This window comes from Pagrus major, chromosome 13 (genome assembly GCF_040436345.1).
Source record: "Pagrus major chromosome 13, Pma_NU_1.0".
Lineage (NCBI taxonomy): Eukaryota > Metazoa > Chordata > Actinopteri > Spariformes > Sparidae > Pagrus > Pagrus major.
In genome coordinates, this window is record NC_133227.1 from 18,586,359 (window position 1) to 18,606,765 (window position 20,407).

The 20,407-nt window shown below is 39.3% G+C and overlaps 2 long non-coding RNA genes and 1 pseudogene across 3 annotated transcripts; all 3 read left to right on the plus strand.

The window, feature by feature from the left end:
- The first annotated feature begins 1,873 nt into the window (after positions 1-1,873).
- Positions 1,874-20,054, plus strand: LOC141007506 (uncharacterized; annotated as a pseudogene).
- On the plus strand, positions 10,475-11,499 carry LOC141007440 (uncharacterized). Of its 2 annotated transcripts, none has more exons than XR_012180014.1 (3): positions 10,475-10,530; positions 10,662-10,867; positions 11,472-11,499. It is a non-coding gene; the product is annotated as an uncharacterized lncRNA (long non-coding RNA). The 2 variants fall into 2 exon arrangements; XR_012180013.1 differs by lacking the exon at positions 11,472-11,499 and adding an exon at positions 11,277-11,347.
- Positions 12,526-13,559, plus strand: LOC141007439 (uncharacterized). The gene is made up of 3 exons (XR_012180012.1): positions 12,526-12,586; positions 12,722-12,842; positions 13,307-13,559. It is a non-coding gene; the product is annotated as an uncharacterized lncRNA (long non-coding RNA).
- Positions 20,055-20,407: the final 353 nt, after the last annotated feature.

A 20,407-nucleotide genomic window follows, 5' to 3' on the forward strand; every position in this document is an offset into this window, starting at 1 on the left:
TTTTTTGTTGTTTTGCTTCTTTTTATGCATACTATAAAAATACTGTACTTTTGATACTTGAGTATATTTTTTCACAAGATACTTTTGATACTTAAATACATTTAATGTGAGCTACTTTAAGACTTTTACTCAAGTAATTTTCTTATGGGTGACTAACTTTTACCAAAGTCATTTTCAGTTATGGTACTTGTAATTTTACTTAGTTATTTTTTTCAAGTACTTTATACACCTCTGCAAGGGGGGCGGCATCCCCCCTCAAATCGCCTACTGGTTTCAACACTTGTAGTGATCAAATAGCTGTGCGAGCGTTGTCAATCAAGCGAGTTGAACATTAACACCTGTGACTGAGTTACATTCACTCCTGGCGGAGTTAATCACAACATCCGGTTTGGATGCCTTTTTCACTCACGTCGGTTGGTAATAGGAGAAGACGGCAAAGACCCTGTGTACACACTGGTGTTGGTAATGACCAAAATGCAACATTCTGACGCTGCGGTTACTGCACAAGTGAAAGCATTATGTAGTTTCAGAGATGTTTAAAGAGAAAGGTTTGATCAGTCATCCTTAAAGTGCAGTTTAAAGGTGGTGTAAGTAATTGCATCTATCCCCCCCAAAAGTGTTAGTATTGTCGTCTACATTGTGACAGCCATCACTAGCTCAGAGTGTTTTGTCAGAAACATGGGTCCTCCACTCTGCAGTAAACAGAAAAGACATTTTCTGGTATCCTACACCCTCTTTCCAGCCAATCCGGAGAGAACTAGTAGGAACTTATTTTCTGTTTACTGCAGAGCAGAGATACTGGGAGATCCATGTTACTGACAAACACCCTAAAGCACTGACGGCTGTCGGAAAGTAGAGCTATTCAACACTTATATTCACAAATGCAAATCACTTACTGCACCTTAAGATCGGCATCATGTATTTTTTAATCTGTTTTCATGATTATCTTCCTACAGTCAAATACAAGTTTGGGCTTCCTGATGCTACTGAACTTGATGCTTTTGATGAAACCAACAAAGTAGTTGAGGAAGACATCTTTTCTGAACTGATAGAGGCCAGTCCGGATTTATGCCTGACAGTAAGTGAAAAAAATCCGACATTGGTTAAGTCACCATCAGTGAAAAGTGAGTAGTAATTTACTTTGATATTCATTAGAATATAATCATCATTTAGAATTGGCCAAATCAATGGGGTATGAAAACAACTGCTGGCATAAGTCTATGATTATACTATTTAATTTCTTGACAATAGCTGTGTTTTAAAATTAAGTGTAATCCTTTATAATCTAACTGTATTCTTTGCTTCATCTTATATTTGAAAAAGTGTGTAGTTATTTTTTGTAACCTGATTCTGATCACATGAAATCTATTAACTACCCAGCTCAGACACTGGAGGAAGACATCATTCTTGAGATACAGATCGATCCTGGTCCAAGTCCAACAACACAAGACGGCATTTCAGAGGAAGGTATGTCTCATTATAAAATCAGTTGTAATCAATGTTCAGGGTTTTTTTGCTTCACAAATATCAGTTGAGATCTCATGTCTCTGCCTTGACTACTATAACAAAGTAGATTATAGAAAAATATATTTAAAAGAAAGATCTGTATCTAATTGCAAAAACAGTTTGAAAATGTGGGATCAGGTGTGATTTTTAACCAGTGTCTGGGGAACCACCAAATGCTACATTTCAGGCATGTCACAGTTACGTTTTATTTCTTTTAGACTTCTCTCCTTTTAGATCATTCAACACCATCCTCCCTCACGGATACGAAGCGTCACTTTCTTCAAGTGACAATGACCACTCCAGTCGAATAGAATATGGGATTCCCATAGGCAGACGTACGTCCAGCTCTGAAGTCATACCCAGCCCTACCACAGAGGTTTCTGAGTCAGAGGCTGCAAAAGAGGTAGTCAAGGGCAGCAGATGTAAATTACATTGTTGACCATCATAAAGTGTCAAACTAAATGAGTTTTTCATCAGAGTATTTGTGACATTTAGAATGATTGGGTTTGGCTAATAGCTCTGTACTTAGTAATCTAAGGCAGATAAGAAACAACATTGTTTCATCACAAATCATATTGCACTTGCATAATCAGTTAAACAATTGGTTAGATTTGTTTTGCTGAAATTGCTGATCCATTTTTGTGTGTGAGAAACCCTCCTGAATCAGTGATTTTAACTTTTACTCTTAATCTTGTGGTATATTGTTAAAATGATTTTATCCTGAAAGACTGATTTGTACACTGAAAACTTTATTTTCTTTTACACAAATAGATGGTAAAAAATGCCTTGCTTTGCAAACCTGGGGGTGAGGATGTCATCGACGAATACGAGGCAGAAAAGTCACTCACTCACCGCACCCGGAGACAGCTTGTCAACATATTGGCTAGCCATATGACTGAGAGGTATGGGTAAGTGTTAAGTGAATTGTTAGATTGTAAACATTATATTAAAAAAGATTATCATGAATTTTCAAAATACATTGCATTGAATTAACATAGCAAGTGGGGCATTTTTCAATTGTATGTTTTTGCATTTTAAGAATATGGTCTTGACCTGTTTATATGAGCATGTAGAAGATACACTAATAATAAATGTAATTTATTAATCACTGGCGATCAATAAAGCACTCGTAAATGGGGCACCACCTCCGATGTTTTGTCTATTTGAATAATCCGGAGGGAATTAATCAAATCCGACTGGACAAGGTTAACTTGGAACAATTCTAATCAATTTTAAATCAATGTATTAAATCTCATAAATGAAGCAGTGATTTCTACACAGTTTCCATCGGTTCTCCACATTAAAAACAAACCTGCACAGAGAACGACATACGGTTAAATATGTTTTATTAACTAGATAAATCAGGGTAAATAAATGAAATGGTGATTTAAACAAACAACAATGATAACAGAAAATGTGGAGACTGTGATGATTAAAGTAATGGGATTATATGGACATGGGCGGATGGTGAAATCGGGGTTGGGGAAGCACTCAAATATTACGAGAGTAATTTTAATATTAACGAGACCCTAACCGAATTCCTCTTAAGCTAAAAGATATGAATCAGAAGCCAAAAAGACACCAACTCTTTCATGCATGTGAATCCAGCAGTGTGCAAGGTGCTTAGCCTACTATGTCCGGAGAGTTGGGACGTCCACAACTTTCGGTCTTTCCTCCGGAGTTCGTAGCTCGACTGCGGGCTTGCAGTGCTGGTCCAAGAGCCAGAGGGAAGTCGCGGTTCGTCCGATTTCACAGTGGGTTACGCCCTCGTTCCGATGTCGGAGGAAGAGCGCAACTCGTCCAGCACTCAGCTGATGATGATCTCGGTCCGCTGCCCAGCGGAATGGCACCGCTTGTGAGCGTTGGAGGCAGGACCGATCTCGGCTTGGCACAAAGTCTTTCTGTTGTTGGAAACCGCTCGCACGGTTTGTTGAAGCAGAAGGCTACTGCAAGTCTTTACCAATGATGGTGGTCTCTATTAAAGATGTTCTTCTTCTTGGTTTGAGTGGTGGCTCTTAAGCGTCTGATTCGTAAACTAATTCAACTTTCTTGAATGAAATAATGAGAGGATGAAACGCTGGCCGGCGGATCTTCCGTTGTTACTCAATACAAGATTAATTAAATTAAATTCACTTCCTCTGAATCAGGTTGTGATACTTAACGATATATATAAAAAAAAAATCAAAGCAGAACTTCGTTCTGTTAGCACTTAACAAAAGTGAAAGCACTTAAAGAAAGTAAGTCAACACCGCAAATTATAAAAATGAGAAAAATCAACACGTGGTCAATTCTGCGGAGATTGCTGCCTTGGAGCGTGTCGTAAAGTAAAGAGTTGAAAAATTAAAAGAAGAGAAGAACGAGAGAGTGCGATGTCTCTCAGTTTTGTTGTCCCGAGTGGCAGGCGGGACTAAGGGGCGGGCTGACAGCGTTCACACTTTAGACGATATTATAAGTCTAAACTCACGAAACTTAATTCAACTTAAACTATCGTTTTTAATGTTTCGAGATCGTGCTTCACTTTTCCCAGAACTTAACCATGGCTAAATAGGTGGACGTTGTCTAACAATGAAATAATTTGACATGATTAAAATCACTGAACATTCAAAAGGAATTAAAACTGGATCAAAACATAAAACACACTTGAATATACAGTAGAACTGATAGAATTGATCACTTATACATATTTCTTCTAGTTCTAGCTTAATACTTGTTTAAAAAGACATATCAGAGACATTTACTAAAAAAAAACCAAAAACAAACATATTAAACAAAAGATTTTTCAGAGCCTGTCCAATTGTACCAGGACTCACCGTCAGGAGGTGCTGTGGTTCCACTGAACACAAGGCACATTAAACACACAAACTTGTTCTCAGCCAAACTTCATCGCAGAGAAACGCTAAAAAAATCAGTTATATGAACTTCTTTTACTGTTTCCCAATTTGTTAAAATTAAGAAGGTGAGATCCTGGTATAATGGTTAATTAGAACTGTTTTGAAATCTGGATGAGTGCAGAAACCATTATAGATGGGAATATCACACAGTGAAAACCAGATGCTTCATAAATCACAAAGGAGGATTAGAACAACAAGGAAGAGGTTTCCAGAGTCCTTTCACTCTGGAGAGTGGAGAGAGAGTGAGTGTGAGTGAGTGAGATACCTAATTTGCAATTGCAAAGACATTTGATATTAACACATCCTTGTCATGAAACAGTTTCTCTGTCCCTCCTGATGTGAAGAAAGTAGACAAATCCATGCTGAACTCATTCAGCTTGACCAGAGAGAGGAGTTTATCTGTTTTGAGGGGGAAGAAGGGACAAATGGGTTTTAAGTTGTAAATTAATTAACAAGGGTCGCCATCTGAAGGCTTTATTGAGAAGGGGTCAGACTGGCCGTCGCCTCTTTCCTGTGAATAGTTTTCTTACAGATGAACAGGGCCTCAACATCATACAGAGGCGATAGACATGTGTTCCTACAAGCAGTATCATCAGATAACATCTATTGGGGTTTGATGCAGTATAAACTGATTTGGAATGTTGTTTCTAAAGGAGGATGCCTTCCCGTAAACATAAGGAGAAGTATGCCCGGGGAATTGTAACACTCTTTCCTTCACTGAAGGATCCTTTTTCTCCTATGGGCTATGTAAGTTTAAAAAATGATTACTTCCAGAAAACACACCAGTTTTACTGTTTTACAGTTTTTGGGATTTTAGTTAAAATGATTGATGCATCACAGATACTAATCAAAATAGTGTTGACATTTCTACATTCTTGTATTTGTAAAAAATAATTGACACCACCTAAGTCTAACAAAATATTTTAAACTTGAGTATGCTACAAAAAGTTCAACTCTGCCATAAAGATTGTCATTAGGATGCAAAATGACATCAAATGAGTGAAAATGCCTCGTCTTGCAATTGGAATGAATTCGGGCAATAGGATACTACACATGAATTAGAAAATGGCAAACCTACTTTAAAGTGATTATCCTTTCATTAATACTGTTACCACATTTTTTGTAAAATCAAGGAATGATAAGACTTTTGTAATGATGTTTTATAAATATCTTAACAGGAGCACTTCTATGATGCGGAGAAAGGCACTGGATATTTAGCATGGCACCTTAAGACCATGTCCAGGAATACAGTAAAAAGACCAGCCAAGACAGCTACAATGGCTCAAGCACAAGGACCAAAGCGCCGAAGATTGGCAGCCACTTTGCCTGAGCAGCTTGATGGAGATGCCTGCAGGGAAGCCATATCATTTCTCATTCACTCTCATGATGAAGCAAGTGTGTTTCAGAAGATGAAGATGACCTTTCAATATCGCCAAGACCTAGTGCATGACCCACAGAGAACCACAGATGTCATTTCCACGGTTTTTCGAGGTCAAAGGGCTGGTGAGTTGTCCATTTTATTTATTTACACTTCATTGTTTTGTTGCTTGAATACAAGTACAATACTCTGACCTTTTTTTTAAATTTTGTGTATTTATATCAGGGTGTCCGCGCATCCATAAAAAGTCTTAAATTCATGTATCTAAAATTAGTCTTAAATACGTCTATATTTTGCATATAGGTCTTAAATTACATTTAGTTAGGTCTTAAATATGAACGTTCATTTACCGCTTCCGTCATCACCTTGTTTTTTGTTTTTTGTTTTTTGTTTTTGGGAAACGTGTTGTGAGATTCACAGTTAGCTTCGTGTGTTGTACTTCTTTCTGCAGTATCCAGGAACGTAAGTGGCATTTTGCCAACAGTCCGGTCGGAATTTATCGCCGTACACTTCGCCAGTTCCGGAAAGACTTTGACTGCGAAATCTGCTACACTATGGGAAAGTGTTTAGCGTGTTGGCTTGAACAACCAGAATTCAGTTGGTTAAAAGCCGCATAATAATGAATCTGAAGCGTAGTGTACGCTCTGCAAGAGGACCCTCAACTGAAATAAAAAGCAAACTGAAAAACCAAATTAAAATAAAAACTAATGAAATTTAAAAACTATAATAACCTTGACACACACTCACTCCATTCTTCATTGTTTGAGTTGCTCTGTGAATGGCAATTAATTTAGTTATTTTTTAAAGTAATTCTGGGACTTTATTTTTCCTTACTGTTTCGTACTTCGTGTAGGTCTTAAATTTAGTTCAAAAAGGTCTTAAAGTCTTAAATTTGACTTGTTCAAACCTGCAGAAACCCTGTTATATGCTTATGTGATCAACAGCTGAATCAAGACTTCCTTCTGCTGTTTGGAGCTGAAATAGCCTCCAAGATGCTTGAGAAGTGGGACACAACTTTCAGGCCCATGGTTATCAATGGGGCCAGACACCTGACTCAGTCAATTGAGGTGTGCCGACTTCTAAAAACTGCTGAGAAACTGACAGAGAACGATGACACCAGTAAGCTAATCACCATGATGGATTTTTATTCCTAACAGCAAGTGCTGGTTACTTTGTGCATTCCAACTTGATACTAATGGCTTGTTTCACCTCATTATCCTCCTGATAGCCTGGGACAGTGACATGGCTTCTCTGCTGCTCCTTCTCCATCTCCTGCCACCCACAGCTGGACAGAAGAGGACCAAGATAAGCCCCAGTGATGCAGTGGACAAAATGTTGCACTTTCACAAGGTATGCATGTCTTTTTTTTTATCCAATTAGCTAGTATTTTATATATATTAACTCAATTTGAAATGACTTGGAAAGGCATAGTCAAACAAAAGGACTAAACTGAACGTCTTCATGTTGGCTACAATTCCTCAACAGCGAGGACTTCTTTGGGACACACACACACACACAGATGCACACACACACAGACAGACACATATGGAGAGAATTTTGTTCCTTTATTATTCAATCAAATAGAATAGATTTGAAACCAAAAAAGAGATTTGAGAGCAAAAGAGAGTAAGTGGCAATCAAAAAAAATTTTTTGAGATCGAAACAGAACAGGTTGCAATTGAAAAAAAAATACGAGATAGCATATTTCTTCAACTTCAATCAAAACTAATGTTTGTAAGTAAAAACATACGACCATTTTGCTTATAAATCAGTCCTCTTTGCTTTCAAGTTAAAAACCTTTGCTTGCAAATCAGTCCTCTTTGCTTGCAAGTTCTAAAGTTTTGCTTGCGAATTCAACTGCACTTGATGGGCGGGGCCTACGCTGGTGGATGAGAGAAGAGTTTCTATTGGTTGGTTTGACCTGGCTCCAGCGCCAGCTACGCCTTCCGCATTACACCCACCTCTCCCTTGTGCTGTGCTGCTTGGAAGTAAGTTGATAGCCTGTTGCTCTTGAAACGTTTCCCATAAGTAATGAATTGCGCTATATATCATTGGCTACAGCCTGCCGTACGTTCACAACAACAACAACACAAGTATTGAATTATAATGCCCTGCTGCTGCAAGCACACTGATTAGCAGCAACATGGTTGTCTCTGCTAGTCACGGCCTGAGCAGAGTAGCCTAATGAGTGAGTGAATTACAGGGAGGCGTATACAACGTAGGGCTGTGATTTAAATATTTAGTGTTGCATGGTACTTGCGGTGCCAAAACGTCACGGTTCCTACACAACAGTACTACCGCTGAACGCGGTGCCAGTTTCCACTGTGTAGCGGGCTGCCGCTACTCCTCCCGGCTCCCGTTCTCACTACAGCTGTTCTAATGTCAACAAACACACGTGGCGAATAATTTAACAAATTCACGCACATTACCAAACTCAGATTTATGTGTCTGTAATATTATGGAATGGATCTACAGATTCATTGGGAACACTACATTGATCTTCATTCGCTGTTGTTTTTTATTGACCATGACTTTTATTGTTATGCAATGTTACATAAATACTGTCAAAATAATACGTCCGTTTTTCTTTTAATGCCAGAATGGAAAACCAACAGCAGTCACAAGCTAGGGTAAGTCATTGCTTAATTTGTTTCTGTACGGCCTAAGTGACAGTAATGCATTGTACTGTAATGTACTGATGTCCTTTTACCAATGTCCATACATGTGAAATCCCTTTCCAGTATGATGCACGTGAAGCCACAGAGACGGCCAGACACCTCCTGTCTCTGATTTCAAGGGCGATGCCGAATGAAAGTCAGGGACAGGGACAGAGACGGCGACTCTCAGTCCAAACTGAAATGGCCAGGTAGACAGTTTTGCACCCATGTAAATTGACCACCTAAATGTGTCATGTAAATGCACATTTTCATGTTACATGTATTTTATCAGGATCAGTCTCTTCTCTTCATGTGGAGAGAACATGACCAAGTTAGGCTTTTAACACTACATTTTTACTACTTTTTCTACATTGTTTCTACTGTAGACATTATACTGTACCTGCAATTTCACCATTAATGGTATGGGATTATTCAGGTAAAATAAATTACATTACTCTGGCTTTGCCATGATGGTAGCGCAATGATGGAGCTGCTGATTTAGGTTGTGTGGTTTAATTTGTTTATCTGTATTATTTTCTCTGGTACTTGGATGTGGTGCATGTGGCTTGACAGTCGGCTTACTTTAAGTTGGAACTAATAACATTATTTTTCTACAATCACACAGGTCTTTCCCTGGATTCTTCCGAGGCAAGAAAAGAGCACTCCCCAGAGGTCAAATGCCTATAGCCAAGGTTGTGAAGATATGGAAGCCGTTCGATGTTTCCTTTTTTTTACTTGGATCTAATGTGGAAGTAACTCCAAACCCCAGGGAGGAGTTAACTTTTATGTAAGCTGGCCTGGGGAAGAGGACTATGTCAGTAGATTCTGACATATCACATGTTGAGGTATTATGCATGTTGAAGCAAGTACATTGCCTAATTGCCTGTGTCATCAAGGGTTCTGTGCAATGCCTTCATATACCTCAAAAAATATTTGGTGGTGAAGACATTCCCCAGGATGACACAGCTCCAGGACAGGTGGCTCCTTTCTAAAGCAGCAGGTACATAATTACTGTACTTAAAATGCAACTTCTTTTATGTTTGCTGTGTTAATACTGCAGAAAAACATGAATACATCATGGTTTATGTCCTTTATATTGTTTGTCATTTTAATAGGTGGAAATGGAAGGAGGAAACGTTCAGTTTTTCCTTTAGAGGCTGAGGGCTACACTGGGGCCGTATTAAGAAGTGCTAAAGGGGGAGGGAAGTTTGTCCTGTTTATTGTTCCTCTTCAGGACGAACTTGACCTTACACCTCTCCCTGCTAGTGCTCCTGAGTTTGCCCTCATGCCAAAGGCTAGCTGCAAGGATTGCAACACAATGATTGTGTAGTGCAGTGTAGCCCTGAAACACAGGTGAAATGTCTTACTGTTAATTATCAAAGTTAGTACAAGTTTAATGTGTGTGTATATTGACTGTTTGAGCCATCTTTAAGCTGTGAACCATATATAGCTTATCTTGTAACAAATATGAAGTCTGTTGAATAGACTGAATGACAGTGGCACAGTAATCTGCTAAAAGTTACTGTTGAAAGTTTTTAACACCCCTAGTTTAGCTCTGACATAATATTAAAGAGCTGTTATTGCATCTGTTTTGTTTTACATCTAGGATGAAGATTTGATCTTGGTTGACCAGTCTACATCTGGATCTGCCTCATCAACCTGTGAAGACCACAGCCATCAACAAGTAGAGCACTTTTTTTTTTTTTTTTTACTGTACTACTGTCACTGTTTTACTGTTTTGATGATAAGAGTTTGCCTGTAGCTTTTTGCTCAGGTTGTTAATTCATATGCCTGCATGCAGGAAGATGAGGTCCAATGCCCTATTTGCAAGAGGTTCATGCAAGTTTTTGTGGATGCAGGTCATTGTTTTTGGTCGTCTGACATTTTTTTCCTACTCTGTACATTCATTTATAAGTTTGTATGTGTCATGTGAAATGTTGCATTTATTATTTTTTGAGACTTAGAAGGCCAGATGTCTGGTTTGTACACTAATTTTGACAGCATATTATCTGTGAAGATCAATAATGATTGCCTTTATTGTTGAGGACAGAGCCTGTAAAGGAGACACACTTCAGGCTGATTTGGATCTTATCTCATGGTATTATTATTATTATTATTATTATTATTATTATTATTTATTTATTTTTTTTTAATATAATGCTTTTATATGTGCTTAAAAACATATGTTCCAATATCTGTCTTATATCGAGATTTGATATATTCTTACAGTGAGGAGGATGTCATCATGTGGGTCAGATCTCAGGTGGACACCGACAAGACCTTTGATTTATGTGTGTCTCAGGAGAATGTGGTGGAAAGAGGTCTTAAGATGTGGAAACGTCAAAAAAATGGCAGTCCAGTTAATCCCTTGAAAGTTACATTCCTTGGTGAGCCGGGGCTCGATACAGGGGCCCTAAGAAAAGAATTTCTGTCTGGTAAGTACTGGACATTCATAAGTAATTTTGTCACAGGGTAAAAATCAAATGAAGAATCATTACTTGTGGCTTGTGTATCTTTTCTTTGTGGTCTTGTTGATTCTGTTGTTTTGTTTTCTTTGACTTCTGAACTGAGGTGCCTTCTACAAACAGGCTTGACAAAACCAACTCTGAGTTGATTCAGCCTGAGATGGGAAACTCGGAGTGTTTTGTTTCAGATGTAGGAACACATGAATGAGTGTTTTATTAATCGCCAGTGATTAATAAATTACATTTATTATTAGTGTATCTCCTACACAGAATAACAGAGCAGTTAATTAAATAGTCACATGACTGGAATAATCAGACACGTTCCTCTGTACTTGTTTGACAGTCTCCAAGATTTGACTTGCTTTGTTCTGGATTATAGCAATGGTGGCTGGGATAGAAAAAAGACTTTTTGAAGGTGATGGTGAAAAGGGAAAGATGCCCAAATCCTCGCTCAATGACCTGGATGATGAGCTCTTCAGGTGCATATATATATACATATGATTCTGATTGTGAAACAGAACTGAGACTTCCCCTTGTACTTACGTTGTTTAAACCTTCCTGTTCTTGTTTGTAGGGCTGCAGGGGAAATTTTTGCAGTGAGCATAACACAAGGAGGACCAGCACCACGGTATTTGCAAAAATGGTGTTACGACTTCCTTGTTTCTGGCAATCTTTCTGCTGATGATGTCTATGATACCACTCACTCACCACTGATACAAGCGGTAAGTTGACTTTTTTTTCAGACATTGTACCTATTTAATATTGTCTTAAAGTGCTTCACACATACTACTTAATACTGAAAAGAATAAATGTATAATTTAATGTTTTGGGTGTGATTATTTAAGATTGAAGAAGCAGATGACATGACAGCCCACATCCAAGACATCGTGGACTGTGGCTACACAGGGAAAATAGACATGGAGCACAAAGACAGCTTACTGAGGTAAATACTACTGTTTTTGTAACACATTGCAGTGTGACCCCAGATTGCCATGTGTAGTTTGCTTTCCCCTCAATAAATGTGAGAATAATGGCAAGCGCTTTCCAAAAGTCTTTTCCAAGGTGCTCTTTGGCTTGAATGTGAAATCTTTTTGACCATTTGAGTAAAGCCAAATGATCTTGAGGCACTCTGCTCCTGTTAAAATGTTGAAAGTTTGTTTTGTGTTAATATAGGAATACAAGGAAATAGTATTGCCTGCATATAGTAGCAAAGCCTTTTTCATGGCGTTATTCTTGAGCTTGCTGCCATAATGTCAGTGGTGGAACGTAACTAAAATTTACCTTTCATCAAGTAGTGCACTTCAGTACAATTTGAAGGTACTTGTACTTCACCTAAGTATTTCCATTTTTATGATGATTTAATATTGTACTTTATATTCTTTAACTACAAAAAGCTGATAATACTTATTTCCTTTTACTGTAGTAGGAGTTTTCGTGCAGGATCTTTTCTTGTAATAGTGTTTTTACATTGCTGTATTCGCACCTTCCCACCATTTCAGTGCTACACCTAGGCAATAGTGTGAAGTTAATTTTTCTGTATTCAGGACAATTTGACTTCATGTGACGACAAAACGCATGCCCATACTCCAACAACTACGTGAGGGCCTGAAAGTGTGTAACCTCATCAAAGTGATACAGACAAGGCCGGAAGTGTGCCGCAGCCTCTTCATCGCTGGAGACAATGATTTGGTATGCTATTGTACAGTATAGCTTCGAGGTTTTTACAAGTTGTACTACATGGTATTTCCTTAGCTTACCCCTTGCTTCTTAAGCGGGTAATTATCAGGGAATCTCAGATTACCTTTTTTTTTTTTTTTAATCTAGGTGGACTCACATTACATCCTTTCCCATCTGGCCCTGAACTTCAGCTCAAGTGGTTCAAGTAAGCATGTGAAAGAACGGAAAATCTTGGAGTACTTTCAGGACTTCCTTCTTGAACTTGAAGGTATGCACAACCTTCAATTTAAAGTAAGTAGTAGAATGCCATATCACCCCCATCTTGTTTTCTCTGCACTGGCTTCCAGTTTATTTCAGGATTCATTTTAAAATATTGGTTATCACCTGTCAGGCCATTCATGGACAAGCTCCCACTTACATTTCTGAACTCTTGAAAGATTTACCCTCTAAACATCCCATACTTTTGCACCTATTTACTTAGCCAAACTGCTTTTTGCTGAGAAGATAGCTCACAGATGTTTACCTTTTTTAACTAGTAGTGCAGTTTAGAATAAAGAAAAATCACAAGTACCACACTAATTTTCCTCCAGGCCTGCTGTTAACAAAAAATTACATGAGCATTTACAGCAAACCAACCCAGGCTGCTGAAAAACACTGAGCAATTCACCAAATTGTTGGCATATAAAATGACTGAACAGATTTCTTACGACTTAAGCTTTTTGTCTTTTCAAGATGCACACCCTGATCGTACAGAAGATACCCTGACTGTATCCTCAGTCATGCAGTGGATGACGGGTCAAGCCCACAGACATCTGCTTTTAGCGGAGCGGCAGAAATTCAGTATCACTGTGAAGTTTAATCATGAATGTATGAATGACATGCCGACTCATAGTATTTGCTTTCCAACTGTCGGTGCTTGCACTGACACTATCACATTTCCAGTCGCCCACATCAAAGACTATGAGTCCTTCAAAACACTACTGCAAACTGCAACTACACCCCCACCCCCCCCACCCCCCCAGTACCCTCTCTATCATCCAGTCTCTGTCCCAAATGCCTGTTTTTGCATTATGTAACTGTTTTAGATTGTGTACTACTATTGTTTTTTCCATACTGCTCTTTAATTCGCAGTACAGCTGAATTAGAAGCAACCAACTACTTCTCATATAGAAGTTACCTGGTTGCTTCTCATTCAGTTGTACTGCGAATTAAAGAACCATAAGAGATTCAGTGGTACTGTTTAATTGAATTAATACTGTACTGTGACCAATGTTATGGATACTAAAAGTTGTTCCATTTTAGCATTCAAGTCTACCTCCACTGAAATATGTTTTTGTTAATGTGGATGATGTATCCACTCAAATCTGTATTTGTTTTTATGTGGATGAGAAATCAAAGTTACTTGGCTGCTTCTCTTTCATATTAAAATATTTCAGCTGACAAATAAACAGGAGGCTTTTATTGCGTCAATTTAACAGGAATGGAAATGTGTTTATTGTTTTGCCTTTTGGCTGAGCTTTGGCAGTGCTACTATTTAATTTTAAATATAACAAGCTACAAAGAATAACAAAGATATATTTGTAACTATTCAGTGGATCAGCTAAAACAGTGTAGGAAGACAGAAACGCACAAATGGCCACAATGCAATTTGAGTTATCCTGACTGACTTCTGTTACAATCCACATCATACTCACACAATGTTGGTGGGTGTTCTGGTTGCTGGATTTGTGGTGGAAACAACACATTGGGACAGCACAGATTACTATAAAGAGTAAAACATCTAGCTTTGGATACTAAGCTAGAACAACTAATTATGATAGGTTGAGAAGATCCCATGCACATTGTGGGACACCATGCCAGACTAGATGCATCATATATGTACAAAAAGAAAAAATGTAGGACAGAGCAAGAACACGGAGTGCAGTCAGTTGTGTGAAAGCAGCTGGTGTAGTTTGGTCCCCGAAGCTTGAATTGAAAAGCCAGTTTTACACAGACGGTCACAGGTTAGTCATCACATCTTGTGCCAGGGAGTTCAGAGACATAAAGTGAGAGTGGAGGAATATATATCGATCTATCTATTTAAGAGGTTAGTAGGTCAACCTACAGACCCCGGATGTTGATAACAGGCAACCCCTGACTCAGAGGGGAATAGTGCTAGCGTATCATAACAAAATATTGGTGAAATGAACTAGTTTCGCAGCAGATAATGCGTTACATAGAGGCTGCGCTTCGGTGCCCCAATCACTCGCATTATATGGATATACGCGGCACTCCACTGGATCTAATTTCGTCCGAACGACTCCAAATGACACCAAAGTTATCTGGGTGAGTAAATGATCGTATTTTATGCTTGAAATAAGGTCCAGGTTGTAAAAAATGACAATTCCCCTTTAATAATTCGCAGTCAGATTGAACATGAAATGCCTGTGTTTTGCAGAATAGAAAAAAATAATGTTGTTAAGCCAAACTCCCAATACAACAGTGTAAAAATACTGAATTTCAAGTAGAAGTTCTCTGTAGAAAAATGCTACAGTTAAAGTCCATAATTATTATCAGCTCACTGTATTGTGGTAAAAGTAGTGTTTTGATCCCTCTGACTGATACATTATTATGTATGACACATTTAGATTTTTAATAGTGAAGCATTAGTCTTGGAACAGCATGTTAAGGTTTTAGCTACTGGAGGTGGAAATTGTTAACACTTTATATGCACTAATTTTAGTCCAGTTGTTTACAACCTAAGTCCCATGCCACGCCAAAAGGCTAGCAGAGAAATTTGAGGGGTGGTGAGATGATTAATGGGAGAGGAATTACTTTTTTTCTCTAACCTTTGACTTTAGGTGAAATATTTGATTATTTAAACATTTATTGACATGAAACCATGAAAGAAGTTTAGAATGAAAAATCATTTGCGGAGCTGTTAACAACTCAGACATCAGAAATGTAACCCTGAATACATGAGACAGAAAGGTTTCATATTTAACCATCAAATGTAGCGGGATAGAAAATATTACATATTATGTATTACATATATGTAATGTGGTGGAGTAGAACTACAAATTAACATAAAATGGAAATGCACTCGAGAACTACAAGTACCTCAAAAATAGACTTAAATTAGACACTGAGTAAAATAACATTGAACTGATGAGGAATAGTGATCAGTCAGTCACTCCAGCTGTTTGGAACATGGATTATTAGTTTTCAGTTTACTACTGCTAACATTGTGTGTTGACAACAAAATCTTGTCACATTTCTTCTGAACAACTGCACTTACCTTGATGGCCATCCACATTTCTGAACTCCATCCATGAAGAATTGCAAAGCTGTCTCTGCTTTGTTGTTTCCTGCTGTGTCCAGATAAAATATCTGTAACAAAGTGTGTGTAGTGGTTCATGTAGTGGTTCAAAACAAAAAATGGTGAACAAGGTTGTGAAAAAAGATTACCTTCCTCGAGAAGCCATCAATTGCTCCATAAATCACAATGTTGTACCTACCAAAAAGTTGATGGTTAGTTGTATGAGCCATTTCCGTGTGACTGCGTGTCTTTATGGGGCCAGTAGGTGTCCTCAGCGCACCACGAAAGGGGAGTCTACATAGGTGGGAGTTATTGTTCCGGGGTCCGGGGTCAGGTGCTGCAAAGGGGAAGAGCACACAGTTTTCGATCGCTCTGTCATGCTGTGGCAGGCGAGTCGCATCGGTAATGGTGCATGGACTTTGTTCACACTAGAAGATGTTTTGGTGAGAAAAATAAACCATGATCGCAAATTAACCGATTCCGAAGTCGTCTGTGTCTCGCAGTGTTCGGCAAACGCGTCAACCTAAGTTCAGCCCTCTATGCAGCCCCTCAGTGGCTTTAAGCACTAGGTTTAGCCTCTACATTAGTCATCACTGATATTACAAGTGAGTGACATCAATTCACAATTGATTAGAAGAAGTTCAGTAGGCAAAAACACACCGGATTAACTTGTGATTTGTGTCGATGTGGACAAGTGACAGAGGAGCAGGAATGGAGTACGTCCGTCTTGCAATGCAAGACAGCTGGACCATTCGAGCTACTACTCCTGTACCATTCACACGCTGCAAAGAACTTTTTACTCTTCTCCATGGAATCCGGTAACCCATTGATCTAAGGGATCCTTTGACTAGCCTGTAGCCAGCATGGGGCAATCTTGCTTTCACTGACCTAACCTTTAAATCTAGAATATGATCAGGGATGTCTGAATACCCTTCTCTGACAGAGAGGTTATGCTCTTGCATTCGTCTGTAAAGGGTAGATCTTGAAATCCCATGGAGATTCGCAAGAGATGTCAGTGGTAACTCTGTACAAGAAGATTCAGCAGCGTTTGTCTGTCTATGTTGAGGCGGGGTCGCCCCACACTCCCACTCCATTCAACAACAGCCACATCATCAAACAGTGGAGGGGCTGTACTGTAGGGCTGAACGATTTTAGGAAAAGATCTAATTGCGATTTTTCTGGCAGATATTGCAATTTCGATTTGATTCACGATTTCCTTCAAATCAAGCTTCAGTGCAATATTCACAATGTACAGTAACATTAAAACATTAAATGCTATTACTCTAATGCAAGGATGAAAACTAAAGTTAAAAATTGCTTCCAAATGTATTTATTAACAAGAAGCATGCACGGCTGATGGCTGCAGTTACCCTAACGGCCGCAACGGCCGTCGTGTCACTATTGAGTCTTATTTCTTGATCCTGCCCCAAGTTCCCAAGTTGGCAAAAGATGCAATTGTAATTGTAGTCTGTTTGCTACAGTGGGCCTGAGTATCATTTTCACCGGACGTTTCACCAGACTTTTTCGTCATGCACTCGTCATGCAAATGCCGGTATAAATTGGTTGTGTTTCCGCTGGATATTGCAACTTTAGCGCGACAGGTTTTGCACAGTACCTGGTGCACGTCTGCAGCCTCAAACCCGAAATACTCCCAAATGACCAATGTGCTGTTTTTCTTGGGGATTAAATCCCCTAACTCCGCTTCTGGTCCAGCTGGAGCCATTTCAGAACACGTTAAGGAGCAGGTTAATACTGATTGGTTAGCGTGACCTGTCCACGAGTAGCATGCCACTTTTGATCGGTGAGCTTGGCAGGATGGTAAAGAGACGGCATGTATGTGTAAAATAGTTGACACAACAGATCCTGGGTCAGTCAGGAGCGCTGCAAAAACCGCAGCTTTGGCGATCACATGATCGCGTTGTCTGAAATCGCAATTTCGATCAGAAAACGATAAATCGTTCAGCCCTACCGTACTGTGTGATAGATGATTCCTGACAACTTCAGACAGCTGTTGTACATGGTCCAACACAGACTCAGGGACGTCAAGATAAGCTGCCCCAGCTCGAATGAATTGCAACTCCTGGGTGCACACCAAATGCAGATACTCAAAATCAATATATAAGGTCTTAACAGTTGATTCCGGTACTGCACAAGCTGTACAATACAGCTATTCCCATCACAATGACAATACATATATGTGCATGCATAGCCTACCTGGACTTGTGATCTTGCAGTTTGGTTATCCATTCTGTCATGAAAATAAAGTAAAGCATGATCATTGAGGGGTCATAATATCTAAATTTTTTGTATCATAACATAACATAAATAAATATATTAGGCCTACATTATAACGGCCTCTATTAATTATGAAAGGAGGCTTAAAATCACAGGACATGTCTTTTGGTCTGATTATACAGATCAGTGGTGCTGAAATTTGCATTTCTCTTCTATAGCCTACTCATTCTACATCTCGGAGGTCAAAAGCATCATTCAGTGTCATTTAAGTCGGACCGTCTGACGCAGCTGCTCCTGTATAGACCAGTAATGCTGGCTGGTTAGAAATATGTGCATGGATTTGTTAAATTATTCGCCACGTGTCTTTGTTAAAATTAGAACAGCTGTAGTGAGAACGGGAGCCGGGAGGAGTAGCGGCAGCCCGCTACACAGTGGAAACTGGCACCGCGTTCAGCGGTAGTGTAGTAATCCACGGTAGTACTTTTGTGTAGGAACCGTGACGTTTTGGCACCGCGAGTACCATGCAACACTAAATGTTTAAATCACAGCCCTACGTTGTATACGCCTCCCTGTAATTCACTCACTCATTAGATTACTCAGGCCATGACTAGCAGAGACAACCATGTTGCTGCTAATCAGTGTGCTTGCAGCAGCAGGGCGTTATAATTCATTACTTGTGTTGTTGTTGTTGTGAACATATGGCAGGCCCACAGTGGAAACTGGCACCGCGTTCAGCGGTAGTTTAGTAATCCATGGTAGTACTGTTGTGTAGGAACCGTGACGTTTTGGCACCGCGAGTACCATGCAACACTAAATGTTTAAATCACAGCCCTACGTTGTATACGCCTCCCTGTAATTCACTCACTCATTAGATTACTCAGGCCATGACTAGCAGAGACAACCATGTTGCTGCTAATCAGTGTGCTTGCAGCAGCAGGGCGTTATAATTCATTACTTGTGTTGTTGTTGTTGTGAACGTACGGCAAGCTGTAGCCAACGATATATAGCGCAATTCATTACTTATGGGAAACGTTTCAAGAGCAACAGGCTATCAACTTACTTCGAAACAGCACAGCACAAGGGAGAAGTGGGTGTAATGCAGAAGGCATAGCTGGCGCTGGAGCCAGGTCAAACCAACCAATAGAAACTCTTCTCTCATCTACCAGCGTAGGCCCCGCCATCAAGTGCAGTTGAATTCGCAAGCAAAACTTTAGAACTTGCAAGGGAAGAGGATTGATTTGCAAACAAAACTTTATAGCTCGCAAGCAAATAGGACTGATTTATAAGCAAAATGGTTGTATGTTTTTACTTACAAACACTAGTTTTGATTGAAGTTGAAGAAATATGCTCTCTCATATTTTTTTTCAATTGCAACCTGTTCTGTTTCGATCTCAAAAAAAAAAAAATTGATTGCCACTTACTCTCTTTTGCTCTCAAATCTCTTTTTTGGTTTCAAATCTATTCTATTTGATTGAATAATAAAGGAACAAAATTCTCTCCATAGACACACACACACACACACACAGTTTGTCATGGCTTGTTTAACAACTCAACTTTTCTGGTGTACAGACCCAAGTGAGCAATTGAAAACTTGATAGTGTATTGTGTTGATGTTACCGTTCTGTTTTTAGTCATGCTGCAGCTTGGATGAACACCTTCGGAGAAGAGATGGTAGACAACCATACATCCTTGCTGTTGGTCGAACCAGGAACAGGATTGACACTTTCTACATTGTTGTGGACAAACAGCTCAACCCCTGCCAAGCCACTAGCTCGTTGGGTGCATTTGACGAACTGTTTAAATCCCACTACGTGTTCAACCTGTCGTACGAATGAGTACCTGGGCCGGCTCTTCACCTTCGTGCAAACAACAGTTTTCAATATTGATGTAATAACAACAAATGAGTCTCCCAGAGTTTGTGAGTTTCGTGCTAAAGTCTTCAACTAAAGTACTTAAATGTTTAAGTGTTTCATTTGTCAAGCTGTGCATGTTCCCTGTCAGTCCTTGATCGCTCATCTAAGACTTGATCACAGTTTTTATTCTAGCACCAGGTTTAAGTTAGTTTGTGCACAAGATCGTTGTAGGCGTCAGTTTTCAACATAATCAGGTTTAAAAAAACATTTAATTTGTTCTCATGAGAAGGATTCTCGTCAAAGTGGAGATGCAGCAAGGCCAGAGTCATTTCAAACTAATTTCCATATGCCCCAAGATACCTCAGAAGTTGCTGGAACAAGTGCCATGCAGAACCCAGAGTCCGAGTGTTTTGAGGACAATGGATCAGGTCAAAGGAACGAAGAAAA